The following is a 14,160-nucleotide window of genomic DNA, read 5'->3' on the forward strand; positions in this document are numbered from 1 at the left end:
AAATCTTGCTAGATTTTTTTTAAATCGAGACATAATTGGCATATAACATCATATTAGTTTCAGGTACAATATAATGATTCAATTTATGTATATAATGCAAAATCATTGCCATGATAAGTCTAGTTATACCATTGATCACACATACCTACAACTTTTTTTTTTTTTTTCAATTTGTGATGAGAACTTTTACAATCTACTCTCTTAGCAGCTTTCAAGTGGAGTGCTGTTAACTATTCATTGCTTCCCTAGGACTTATTTATAACTGGGAGTTTGTACCTCTTAACCACCTTCACCCATTTCGTCCACCTCCACCCCTGAATCTGGCAATGACCAGTGTGTTTTCTGTATCTGTGAGTTTAGTTTTTATTTGTTTGTTAAGACTCCCTATGCAAGTGAGATCATACGGCATTTGTTTTTAACTTATTTCATTCCACATACTGTCTTCAAGGTCCTTTTCCCTTCAACCTTCTGATAACTGTATATAACTTCTTGGATCCTCAGTTTCTTCATCTATCAAATAGGGTTGATCAAGTACTGATCCGTGATAGAGAAAAGCTGTATCAAGTCTTATTTATAAAATATCTTAAATCTTAACTGGGACTATTTCTTTGTAACGATTTCTGCTCATTTTTATGGCATTGATTCTGCTAAATTTAACCATCTTTAATATTTCATATTTGTATATTACATGCAGGTACCCATATGTCACATTCCCAGTCTCTGATTATTCTAGTAGGTATCTTCCCCTTATCTTGGATAAAAATATGTAACGTGGTTGTAGAATCCCCAGAACTGACTGTGTGTGCCTGTCCAGATGTTACCAAGCAATACGATTTAAAAGAGCACAACAGAGCACATCAGTATTACCCTCTCCATAGAAGCTATTTGAGACATGCCTGGCTGGCTCAGCTGGTGGAGAGTGCTACTCTTGGTTTCGGGGCTGTGAATCTGGGCCCCACGCAGGGTGTAAAGATTGCTTAAAAATAAAATCTTAGGGGTGGGGTGCCTGGATGGCTCAGTAGGTTAAAGCCTCTGCCTTTGGCTCAGGTCATGATCCCAGGGTCCTGGGATGGAGCCCCGAATTGGGCTCTCTGCTCAGCGGGGAGCCTGCTTCCCCTTCTCGCTGGCTGCCTCTCTACCTACTTGTAATCTCTTTCTCTGTCAAATAAATAAATAAAATATTTTTTTTAAATTAATTAATTAAAAAATAAAATAAAAATTTAGGGTGCCTAAACTAGTCAGTTAAGCGTCTGCCTTCAGCTCAGGTCAGGATCCCAGGGTCCTGGGATCGAGCCTCACATTGGGCTCCCTGCTCTGCTGGGAGTCTGCTTCTTCCTCTCCCTCTGCCTCTGTGTGCTCACTTATTCTCTCTCTCTCTCTCTCTCTCTCTATCTTTCCAATAAATAAGTAAACAAATAAATCTTTTTAAATAAATAAATAAATAAAATCTTTTAAAAAATTAAAGTAAAAAGGTATTTGAGACTGAGTCCTCCAAATATGTACAGGTATATACAAATGTGCTCCTGTATTAATATATTTTTATATTATCAAATCATGTAATAATCTCTGTGTTAGGAGATGATATAGGTAAAGTACACAATATCTTAAATAGTTTCATTATGTTAATTAAAATTAAAATTTTGGTACTAGCTAAAATATTGTTTTAATAATATTTATGGTGGGGACAGTGTCATAGCTGGTAAAAGTGTGAGTGGATTGTAAAAATGTCAACTCTGCCCGTTTTTTAAAAATTTGCTTCCGCTTGGTGGTCTCTTTGCAGGAATCCTTGAAGCCAGGTGGCCATCTGAGACAGGTTAGTGAAATTAAAATCAGGTAATATAATTTATAAATCCACCAAGGGGCCTACATAAAGAGTGATACTTTAAAATAAGCTGAAAGCAAATGAACAAGTAGGGATAATAATCTTAATTCCTTTGGGTTGTGGAAATTTCATATCATATACACTATAAGACTTAAGGGTTAACTCTGAACAGGAGAGTCAGTTGCACTTAAGTGTTAGTAAAGCTTAAGGTTTTTCCTTTTTAAATTACACATTAATATAGATAGAGGTTCTAATTTTTTCTTTCTGAATTTCAGTACATTAGTGGTTCCCAAGCTTGAGTGTGCATCAAAAGCAACTGGAAGGCTGGTTAAAATATAGATTGCTGGGCCCCACTCCCAGAGTTTCAGATTAATTTGATCTGGGGCAAGACCCCAGAATTTGCAGTTGTAACAAATTCCCAGATGTTGCTGATGCCGCAGTCTTAAGACCATACCTTGAGAACCACTGTAATAGATCACCTTGAAGACCCCTGGGTTGTGTTCTGTCCCAGACCTTTGATATATATAATACAAATGTAGTTAAGATCAATGCTATCAAGAAGAAATGTTCGTATTACACTTCGGTTTATCCATTCATGTCCTACATTTCCCTACCACGCACGGCATCTCGTCCTTTGCCCTTCCCCCACAATGGAGGCGGAAAGGGCCCAGAGGACAAGGGAAGGATGGCGCATCCTCTCTGTGAATGCAGCTGACAATTTGCACTACCTGGTGAATTCATGGCCTCAGCATGTTTCCCTAGGGTGAATTAATTGCTTTGCTTTTCCTTTTCCTTTGCATAAAGCCAGGCAGATTTGTCCCCTGTTTGGACAAGACCTTGTTGCTAGCACTTTCCGAGGATGGCCAGAAAGTAGCTGCTGTATGAAGTTGATAGTGTTGTCAGGAATTCCAGGGCGGGGTACTGTCACTTGAGTTGGGAAATGCTAACTGAGGTCAATTCCAGTTCAGTTTCCTACCTACAGAATTATGGCAGGACGTGAGTTTGGCCCGCGTGAGATGAATAGGTCAGCAGAAACGTATTCTTGTCTTCCTAATAGCAGACAACTCTATTTTTAAGCCTTAAGTCAGAGCATATTTTTTCCCGTATTTGAGATCCAGGCATTCATGTCCTCAAATGAGATACTTTGAAATCAAAGGCATAGACCACAAAATCAAGAAAAACCTAAACCCCCCAATTTTTTCCAAGTCAAAATTGTACATAAAAATTATTATGTTTAATGCCTGAAACTGAACATCACTGCTGGGTAACAAAACTACCCCCAAAATCCAGTGGCTGAAACCAACAACCCTTTTGTGACTTTGCTCATGGCTCTGCATGTGGTATGGTGCTCGGGAGAATAGCTCATCTCTGCTCCCTGTGGGGTCAGCTAGGGTGGCTTGAATGACCCATGACCATCTACTTCCAAGTTGACATCACTCCCCTCCATTGACAAGTCGGTGTCAGGGCTGTTGGTGGGCGGGGGCGGATTTTCCTCTTGGTGGTCTCCCCATACAACAAGGCTGGGCTTCTGACAGCAGAGTAGTAGGGCTTCTTACAAGGCCCAGTGTGCAAAAGCAGAAACTACCAGACCTTCCTAAGGACTAAGCTGGGGACTGGCCCCTCGCTGCCTCTGTTACGTTCTGTTGGTTCAGGGGATCCCAGAGCCAGAACAAACTCAACAGGACAGTTACTCGGGGCTTAAACAACAAGAAGCCTTGGGTGATTGGGACCACCAAAGCGACAGTCTGCCACGCTTACAGTGACTGGATTTTCTACTCCCTAATCCTTGAGAGCTCTTTGCATTCCGTCCCACATCCAGGCTGTTCCATGTAAACAGGGAGCAGGGCATCAACCTCAGGGTGGATATCAGAGCCTCCCAATGAGAAAAGAGGCTTTGACTTTATCTGCCAGAAAGTTTTCAAAGCACAAGAATGTGTATCTGCTTTGAACAGGCATCTCTGTTTTGCTTCCTCCAAAACATCCCTCTAGTTACTCCCTTATTTACCCCGTTGTCACTTTCCTCGTAACACTTCATAACACCTCCGCCTAATGCATTATCAAGTTGTCCTTTATCTGGTTATCATCCGTATCCCCCTATATAAATGTTAATTGGACATAAAATCCCTCCCCGGGGGTGGGGAGCCAGCACCCACAACGTTGCCTAGCACGGAGAAGGCTCTGCAAACATAGTTATTGAATGAATGAATCTAGAAAGGTGGTATTTGAGAATAAGCCTGTGAGGCAGAAAGGACAACCACATGGGAAGTTGTTCTAATGCGGAGGCTGCGGCGAGGGTCTGTGTCTCCCCACTAGGGCGTGGGCTGTGCACCTCCTTGTTGCGTACTGTGTGTACCCTCTGCCAGTTCCCATGGTGTCATTGTTCAGAGGTGTCAGCGGACATCAATCATGGGTTTAGAGGGTTTCTGTGGAGCCCAGAGCTCCTTTATTCGGCCAATTAGGCTTTGTGCTCCTGTTTCCAAATAGAGAGGTGGGAGAAACATGAACCCCGCTTTATCTAATGCCTTAGTTTTAAGGAATAGCTGCTGGAGCAATGCTATATTATTTCCAATTAAACCTGGGATATCCTCGTCCTTGCTCAAACTGGTTAGTGAGCATTAGCTATTCATTCCTAAAAAGAGGCTTAAGCAGATAGTTTTTCATTATGTTCTGCCTTTCACGAGGACACAGGGAGGGGTTCTCTTTCTTCCTTTCTTCCTTTCTTTCTCTCTGTTCTGCTTTCTATCAATCCGTATTTTTTTCTTTCTTCGCTTGTTTTCTTTCTCCCCTTGAAAAGTTGGTGCTGTTGGTTAGAATCCTTGTCTGTGCTTATTCCCCTGTCCATTTGCTCTTTTGATTGTTTATCGATCACAGAAAAACAAATCAGATTTCCTTAATGAATTTTATGTGCTTGCATCTGATTTGCTTACAGGTCACCTGTGTCTGTCATTGGTGGGGACTCTCATTGGAAGGCCTAGTCTATTTCTTACCCCTTAAAGAGTCTTTATCGGAAAACTCTTCATCCTGGCCCCGTACCAGTGGTCCTCAGGCTGTGGTTTTCATCTGTTTTACCCACCCCAGAGCATTTCTGTGTTTTCTAACAAGGCTAAGAAATTGCTTTGAAAAAGCATTTTAAATGTTTCCCTTGGATTGTGTCCTGGTTATTTTCCTCCTCATCCTCTTATTTTTCCTTGTTCTACCCCCCTCCACACCCCCCATTCCCACTCTGCTTGTACTGGAGTGCGTCAACTCTTTCCGTGGGACCCTCAGCCCTGTAGGGTTTGCAAAGGGAGGGCATCCAGCTAAGACTGTTTTTTAGAAGCGCTAATGGGAGTGTTGTCTCTGATTACATAAACCTTACCCAAATTCTACAAGCATGCTATGGCTGCACATCAGTTTTCTGGCATTTTAGACTTTAGGCCTAGAGTTGCTTGAACACAATTGTGTGTTTTAAGGTCAGATAAAAGACCATTTATGTCCCGTAGCATTTGGACCCTGCATGAAACATCAGTTCATGTCACTTACCCAGACACAGATTTCAATTAATGAATCTGGAATCGTACGTTGAAACAGTCCAGTTGATCTCCTGAAAGCAAACCCAGGCAAGGCTGTGGGCCTGGTGGGACCTCAGCAAAAGAGAGAATGTGATCCCCAGCTCCTTTGGAACCATCGCAGTTTCCTGTCTCTCTCCATCTGAACCCCCATCTGTCCTGATAGGGACATCTGTCTGGCTCTCCAAAAGCAGGCAAAGATCACGAGCCCAGATTCTCTTGGGTTTGGCATCAGACCCAAGAGCCTTTGATAACTAAAGTCTATCTGAAGCTAGCGTGAGATCATTTATCATCTCTCCTCACCTTTGGCAAGTAAGTCTGCCTTTAGCATTGCTCATGTGTGATTTTTGTGGGTTTAACCTGGCCCACTTTTCAAAGAACTTGATGTTTTCCTTCACTGTCTTTTTCTTTCTCTCCTGTGTGGTTCCAGGTCAGTAGCTAATTAGTTTATTGCTCATTTCTCTCAAAACTTGCCTGTTCAATGTTTGCAAGTCAAAATTACCAGACAGTTCTGAACAGGACTAGGTGCAACTTTACAAACCCTCAGCTCCCATGGTTTTCTACATCAATTTCAGAAGTTTATACAAATCACTCATTACTTTCCACCTCCCTGTTGGGGTGTGTGTGTGTTGGGGGAGAAACATGGGACTGGGAGCTGAAAAGTCCCAAATTCTAGATGTGGATCTGCAGTGTGTCAACTATGCTACCTTTAGACATCCACTCCCCTTCTTTAAGATGAAGCTTTTCGGGATGCCTGGGTGGCTCAGTTGGTTAGGCGGCTGCCTTCGGCTCAGGTCATGATCCCAGCGTCCTGGGATAGAGTCCTACATCGGGGTCCTTGCTCATCAGGGAGCCTGCTTCTCCCTCTGCCTCTGCCTGCCACTCCGTCTGCCTGTGCTCGCTCACTCTCTCTCCCTCTCTCCCTCTGACAAATAAATAAATAAAATCTTTAAAAAAAAAAAAAAAGATGAAGCTTTTCTCCTCTGTATAATCTAGATCACTATGACTACCCTGCCCACTTGGGAATCTTTGAACAACCAAGTAAGAAGCAACACTTTCATCTACTTAGTAAACACTAATCATGCACTTATTATGTACTAAAGGAGACAGAATACAGAAGTAGAGTGAAGACCCTTCCTGCCCTTTGGAGGTAGTGTCATTGTCATCATCGTCATTGTCATCATCATCACCACCAACAACAACAACACACAACTGCCTTTATTTAATGTTCAGACTTAAATGATATCACGGTGCCCATAGTTTGACTTTTGGTCTCATGATTCAGCTGACATCAGCAGGCAGGAAACCTGGCCCTGAATATCCATAATACTTTATTGTCACTCCTGGACAGTAGCTACTGCATCAATTTAAAATCTGCCACTTCCTAGAGTCTCAGTGGAAATTCATTGAAATTAATTAATGAGTAAGTAATGAAGAAGTGAATGAAAGATGAAATTTAACCCTGGACAATCTACGTTTGCTTCCTATGCTTGGCAATATCAGTGGGGATCCCTGTGAAAGACCTTTTTTTTCCTGTTTTATCTGATTCTATCTGGTTTTGAACTGGAAACTGATTCTCTCTTCTTCAACTTAACTCTAAGATTCATACTCCCTGGAGTAAAACCTTTGCTGAGATTCTTCTATCTTACCCAAGTAGATTCAGAAATATTTGTGAAAATAAGCAATCAAAACCACAATTCAGGTTATTCCTTGCCTCTCTGATAACTTTTTTTTTCTAAACATATTCTTTTTTTTTTTTTTAATCTGACAGAGAGAGAGAGAGAGAGATCACAAGTAGGCAGAGAGGCAGGCAGAGAGAGGAGGAAGCAGGCTCACTGCTGAGCAGAGAGCCCGATGCGGGGCTTGATCCCAGAACCCTGAGATCATGACCTGAGCCAAAGGCAGAGGCTTAACCCACTGAGCCACCCAGGTGCCCCTCTGATAACTTTTTTTTAAAAGATTTATTTATTTATTTTAGAGGGAGGAGGGGCAGAAGGAGAGAATCTTCAAGCCAACTCCCTGCTGAGCTCGGAGGCCACCACATGGGGCTCCATACCATGACCCATAGATCATGAACTGGGCCAAAACCAAGAGTCGGATCTTTAACCGATTGAGCCACCTAGGTGCCCCAACCTGTCTGATAACTCTTAACATTTGAGGTGGGCAACCATAGCTGGGTATTTCCATACTTCCTCCCCTTACATTTCCTCCTTGGGCCAGGTGATTACGTGGAGACCAGAGAATTGCTTCAGTTTGAACAATGGTCTTTGAGCCAGTTGCAACAGTAAGCCTGGCTCTGGTAGTGCCATGCTGTCATCTTAAACTGTCCGTGGAATTCCATCAGGACTGGAATATATACATGGTTTCTAAGGAAAGAGAGTTAAGAGATTTGAAATAAAATTCAGGGGCACCTGGGTGGCTCAGTGGGTTAAGCCTCTGCCTTCAGCTCAGGTCATGATCTCAGGGTCCTGGAATCGAGCTCCACATCAGGCTCTCTGCTCAGCAGGGAGCCTGCTTCCTCCTCTCTCTCCTGCCTCTCTGTCTACTTGTGATCTCTGTCTGTCAAATAAATAAATAAATAAATCTTTAAAAAAAAAAAAAAGAAAGAAAGAAAATTCAGTATAACTCTACACCCAAGAAGTTATTCCCTTTTTTTTTAAGATTTTATTTATTTGAGAGAGCGAGCAGGCATGAGCCCAGGGAGGAGCAGAGGGAAAGGGAGAGGGACAAACAGACTCCCCATGGAACATGGAGCCCGTGGTAGGGCTCAACGAGATGTTCAGCGAGGGGCTTCTTGTGTGTGGGACTGGATCCCAGAACCCTGAGATCATAACCTGAATTGAGGTCAGACACTTAACCAACTGAACCACCCAGGTGCCCCTATACCCATGCATTTTTCTGGGGGAGTACGTGTGTACTCCCCAGCTTTCTTCAAATTCTCAAAGGGATCTATGACCCACCCCATTCCCACCACCCAAAAAAAAAAAAAAAATTTTAAGAATAAGTGATTGAAAGATTTTGGTCTATTTAGAGAATGTGATTTCTTCTAACTAACATATTCTCCTTTTCCCAGAACAGCTCTGTAGCAGTAATAAAATTGTAACCCTCCAAACTGCCCGGTGGTAGACTTCAAATTAGACAAGTCTGTCGTGTGACTCATGGAACTTTCTCATGCTTTTGCCTTCAATAATCAGGAAAATCCCATGTAACTTTTTCATGCTTCTGAAGACAGTAATCAGGAAAATCCTTGAGGAGACTGTGGTTTGAAAGGATGCGAAATCAGGTTATGATCATGTGTGCACTGATACTATGCTTTTCCTCTCTGGAATTTCCTCTTGGGGGTGGTCTGTTCTTCTCATTTCCAAAACTTGTATCATCATCCTCTTGGACCCAGAAGTGTAAGCTACTAATTATTTTATTTTCTATTATTTCGTACAAAGGAGAAAAGGAACTCTCACAGGCCATGGAAAAGCTTCCCAGGGTACAAGCAAACTAAATTATTATTTCTCATCATGTGTTGTTCAATGGGAAGCTAAACTTGCAAGTCTCCCCCCAATGCCTGCCTTTCAGCCCACTCAGTGTAAACTAAACCATGCATCCCAGTAGCCTACTCTGAGTTAAATGCCCCGGTTATTTTGTTTTGCCTTCCCTGGCTTTGATTTATCAGTAACAGAGTTGTACACACTTAGGGAGCATAGAGGTGTTAATACTTAAAAAACAGCCTGTGCTTTGCTACTATTCAACTGTTGAAGGATGAAGGATGTTCCCTAGGAGTTTCATGAAGTGGAAAAAATAGGAGTTTTGAATCACATAAATTCGTTTGCAATGTTTTTTCCATTTCCTTCCAGCACAGCATAGTGACGGTGCACACACACTCTGAATTCAGAAGGTTGAGGTTCAAATCCCAGCTCGGCCACTTACAAACTATACAACTTGGGACAAGTTTTAAGACCCATCTGTGTCTTCAGCCCTCATGAAGAGACTAGAGATACTAACGCTGTTTACCTCCTCACATTTGCAGGAAAATTAGATATTTGTCTAATACTCGTAGAGTACTCGTAGAAACTCGTAGAATACTGCCTGACCTAGGCCAGCTGCTGCACAGGTTTTTTTGTTGTTTTTTTTTTTAATCAGTCTGTTTCCAAAAGGTAACACTGGGGCTTGTGTGGATGCACCCAACCAAGAGCAGGCCTCAGAGGCCATCTGCCACCGCTGGGCCAGTTGTGGTGGTGGTGGTTTTGTTGTTGTTTCCATCTTTCCCGTCTGTCTCTTCTGAGGGCAAGGTTTTCCTTGACCAGCCAACCCATCACGCTCCAAGGGCTTTCAAACTCTGAGGTAATCTGATGGAATTCCTGTCATTTAACCCCTCTGTCACACAGCGAGATGCCTCAATCAAAGCCTCTTCAACTTTTCTTGTCAGGAGTTTCTTTGGCTAGAGGGGGTTTTGTTTGTTTGTTTTTGTCCCCCTTCTGTACCTGTGGTTAACTTCTAACCACTGAGCCTCATCTGACCGGTTTATTTTAATTATCATTATTCTACAGACAGTTTCCTTAAATCAGTTCTGAGAGGATCCATGTGTGAGTTAATCATGAGCGTCATGATTAAATAAAACCCCCGTTAGTAGGCTTGAACAGAAGAGAAAAACAAGATGTGGATTCAAAACTTTTCAAAACCTCATAATTAACTGAAATAGTTTTAATGTAAGAATCACAAAATTCAGTTTAGTGATGCAGATGGTATCCTAGAGTCTGGTGAAAAGCACTCAGGCCAGAACACAGAGAATAATTTTGTTTGCCTCATGATTAGGTTTATTTTTTATAGGGTGCATCTATAATAGACTTAGCTATTATTAATTAGGGAAAAAAAATGGTAAACAGGAACTCAGAAAAAAAGACTATTTTTAATCCTTACACAGAAAATGCCCAATAACATTCTTGGGAATTTCCTTTTATTTAAAAAATATATATATTCTCTATTTGCAAGTTAATAGAAAGGACTTGTAGTGAAGATGATGGACTACAAGATCTAGTTCTTACTGATATTTATCCTGATCACATATAATTTTAAAGAGAGTAAACGGTGTATTGCCAGCAATTTGAGTGATTTAATAGAGCCATTCTGGGTTTTTTGAAAAGAAGTATTTGTAGAATTTTAGAATCTTCTAGCCAAGTTTCTTTATCTTTTGGATAAGAAACTTGAGACCCACCGAGCCACTAATTATACCCAGCTAAGTGAGAGCAGAATACAAAAGCCAATTTTCAGAGATACTCTAAAAGAAGAATTTTTTTTTAACTTTGCATTTTGCCTTTTGACGTATTTTCCATTTTATTTACATCAAATCTTCTTAGTGTTTGTTTTTTTTTTTCTAAATACTCTCTTTTTAAAAGAGAAAATTGGTTTGCTAATGATTTGCATTAAGGAGAAAATGAAAACAGAGCATGAATTTTAAGGCAAATGTTGAGTAAGAAGAAAAGAAAATGAACTTATTACTTTCAATCCACGTACAAGGCCTTGGCAATTGAAATATGAAAGGCTAACAGAAAGGAGTTTAAACCAATATTTTTTGGAGGCAAAACAAGGGATAGAAAGCTGGATGGAACACAATTTGAGGGCTTTATTTTCCAGTAAGGCAAATGAGAAAAGCATATAGAAAACTATAGTACAAAGAAATTCTCACTAGGGAAGTACAGCAAAATGTCTTAGAGGATGAGAACAGGGTTGTAGGTCACGGGGGATGGCTCTCCTTAATATTTAAAATTGATGGCTCCCAAGCGTTTATCCCCAGCTGAACCTTCCCCTGGAATTTCGGACTCATTCAGCTGCCAACTAGACATCCCCACTTGCATATCTAATTTAGCATATCCAAAGCACAATTCCCAACCTTGCCCCCCAAAAAGTGCTCCCCTATGGACTTCCCTGTCTTGATTGATGACAACCATCCTTCCAATTGTTCGGGCTACAAACCTTGGCATCATCCTTGTCCCCTTTCTTTCTCTCTCATGCTGCATCTGACTTATGCACGGATCAGATCCCATCATTCATTGCCCAGTATCCTCCTATGCTTCCCATTTCTCTCAAAGTTGTACATGATCAATGGTGCCTCATAGCCTTACCTCCTACTCTTCTTTCATTCCCTGACTTTGCTTTAGCCAGATTGCCTTCTTGCTGTTTCTCTTCCATGCAAGATGGACTCCCAGTCAGGGCCTTTGCCCTGGTGTTCCCCCAAGCTTGAGTGCTTTCCTCCCAGCTATCCATATAGATCACTCATTAGCCACCTGTAATGCTTTGCTTAAGTGTCACCTTAATGGGACCTATTTGGAGCATTTTATTTAAAATTGAGTCCCCCCCCCCCGACCAGCCTTTCTGATTCGCCTTATAGGCTGTCTTTTTTCCCCACAAAACTTAAATGTTGGCATACTCTATAATTTATATATCTGTTTTTCATTTGTCTGTTTATTATGTGATCTATTTTCTACATCCTTCTGCTTAGAATGTAAGTTCCAAGAGGATAGGATCCTTGTTTGTTTTGTTCATTGCTGTATCCCAGATGCTGGGAACAATACCTAGCACATAACAGCTCTAGATAAACATTTGTCAATAAGTGAGTAAGTGTATTCATGGGGGAATTAGGGTTATTTTGTTTTAAAAAAAAAGGGGGGGGGGAGGGGGGAATTGTAGTTTTTAAACAGGTTTGGATCCGAGTCCCCTCCTTCCCAGAATGATGCACATATGCAAATTTACATGAAACTTTGCACTCACTTCCAGGAAGCTTACACACACCCTGGGACTCATCCACGAACCCAAGATGAAGGACCTGTGTCCTAGGCAGAAAGAACAACATGCAAGAGGCTCAGAGATGTTAGAGGCTTAGCAGGATCCATTTGGCTTGAGTGGATGGTAAAGTAGGAGAGTAATGTAAGATAAATTTGGGCTATACTGTATGGGGCCTGGAATACCAGAGTAAGGGGTTTTGCTACTTGATGTGGAAGGTAAGAAGGAGTCATGAGGAGCAGTGCCTGGTAATCTTGCCCTGTGATCACCTCTAACTCAATGTGGAACAACTGAAATTAATAGAATTTCTGAAAAGCTTGTACAAGCCCGCTCTGTTTATAGAAGGTGTACATAAGTACTTTATCATTTTGATAATTAAAATGCATCCGTGCCCCTATTAAAACTATTTTAGTTATCAGCTTTCATTACACTTCTGGAATATGTCTCAGTCCTGTCATTCCCCGGGTATCCAATTATTATCACTGTCATTTGATTCATTAAGAACTAAGTTTTCAATTTAATATTGCCCATCTCCTGCGGTGTTTTGATTGTTATTTGGGGAATATCTGAAGGAAGTTTCCTATCACTCAAAGGCCCTAAAAAATGCCTCTGAATGGGAGGATATGTAAAATGAAGCCATCTATGCTCCTAGGCTCTGTATATCCTCTCTAAAAAAGAAAAAAAAAAAAAGAGTCTAAATAAGCCATCTATGCTTTCTATTCCCCCAAACTGGAAGAATGTCCTATGTTTGAGTTACAACTGCTGGGTCACAAACCACCCAAAACTTAGTGGCATAAAGCATAAGCAACAAACTATACACAGCTTTGTGTTCTAAAGCAACCATTTATTCTGCTCATAGATTCTGAGTTAAGGATTTGGACAAAGTGCAATCAAGATGGCTTACCCCTACTCCACAATGTCTAGAGTCTCTGGTGACCATACCTGGAGACCAGGAATGACTGGAAGGTTGGACATTGTAATCACATAGAGGATTACTCACTCATGTGTGTAAAACCTGGGATACAATGACTTGAGGACTGGGACTGTGGACCAACATGCCTCACCTTCCATGTATTTTGGGCTTCCTCACAACATGGAGGCCTCAGGGTAATCAAACTTAGTACATGGCAGCTCCAATGAACAAGATGGAAACAGTACAACTTTTTATGACCTTACCTTGGAAGTCCTATGGCAACACTTCTGCCATTCTTAAATATCCACAGCAGGCCTCCATTCAAAGAGAGGGAACAGAGACCCCACCTCTCTGTGGGAAAGGCGTCCCAGTGAAGTATGGCCATTTGAAAAAATGTATTTATTTACGTTTCAGTGGAAGTATAGTTACACACAACATGACATTAGTTGCGGGTCTACAACATAGTGACTCACCAAGTCTGCACATTATGTGCTGCTCCCCCAAGCGTAGCTCCCACCTGTCATCACGCAATGCTATTACAGAGCCCTTGACAATATTCCCTGGGTTGTACTTTCATCCCTGTGACTTATTCATTCCACAACTAGAAGCCTGTACCTCCTATTTCCCTTCACCCATTTTGCCCATCCCCTTTCCTGCACTCCCCTCTGGTAACCGTCAATTTGTTCTCTGCATTTATGGTTCTGTTTCTGCTTTTTGTTTATTTGTTGTTTTGTTTTTTAGATTCCACACGTCAGTGAAATCATATGGTATTTGTCTTTCTCTGTCTGACTTATTTCACTTAGTAGGTTCATCCGTGTTGTCAGAGAATGGACATAGAACATGACAAGGATTTATTCTTAGTGTGGCCATTTTTTTTAAACACCACACCCCTAGAAATGTAAGCACCCTATGGAGAGTGTAAGGACAGATTACTTATCATGGACGTTTTCCTATGAGACACACTAAATCCACCATTAATTCAATACCTACACAAAAATGCAATTAATTTCTAATTATGTGAAGCAGATGATCAGCTTAACAGAAACAACTTATGTTGTGAGAAGTTGTAGAATCTGCACAGACGGTACTAAGATCCCTGGAAAACT

The 14,160-nt window shown here is 41.4% G+C and overlaps 1 protein-coding gene across 1 annotated transcript in view; it reads left to right on the forward strand.

Annotated features, from left to right (window-relative positions):
* Nucleotides 1-14,160, forward strand: part of RARB (retinoic acid receptor beta) — a 393,151-nt gene that overhangs the window by 159,456 nt on the left and 219,535 nt on the right. The gene's annotated exons all lie outside the window — the stretch shown is intronic.

This window comes from Lutra lutra, chromosome 1 (assembly GCF_902655055.1).
Source record: "Lutra lutra chromosome 1, mLutLut1.2, whole genome shotgun sequence".
Taxonomy (NCBI): domain Eukaryota; kingdom Metazoa; phylum Chordata; class Mammalia; order Carnivora; family Mustelidae; genus Lutra; species Lutra lutra.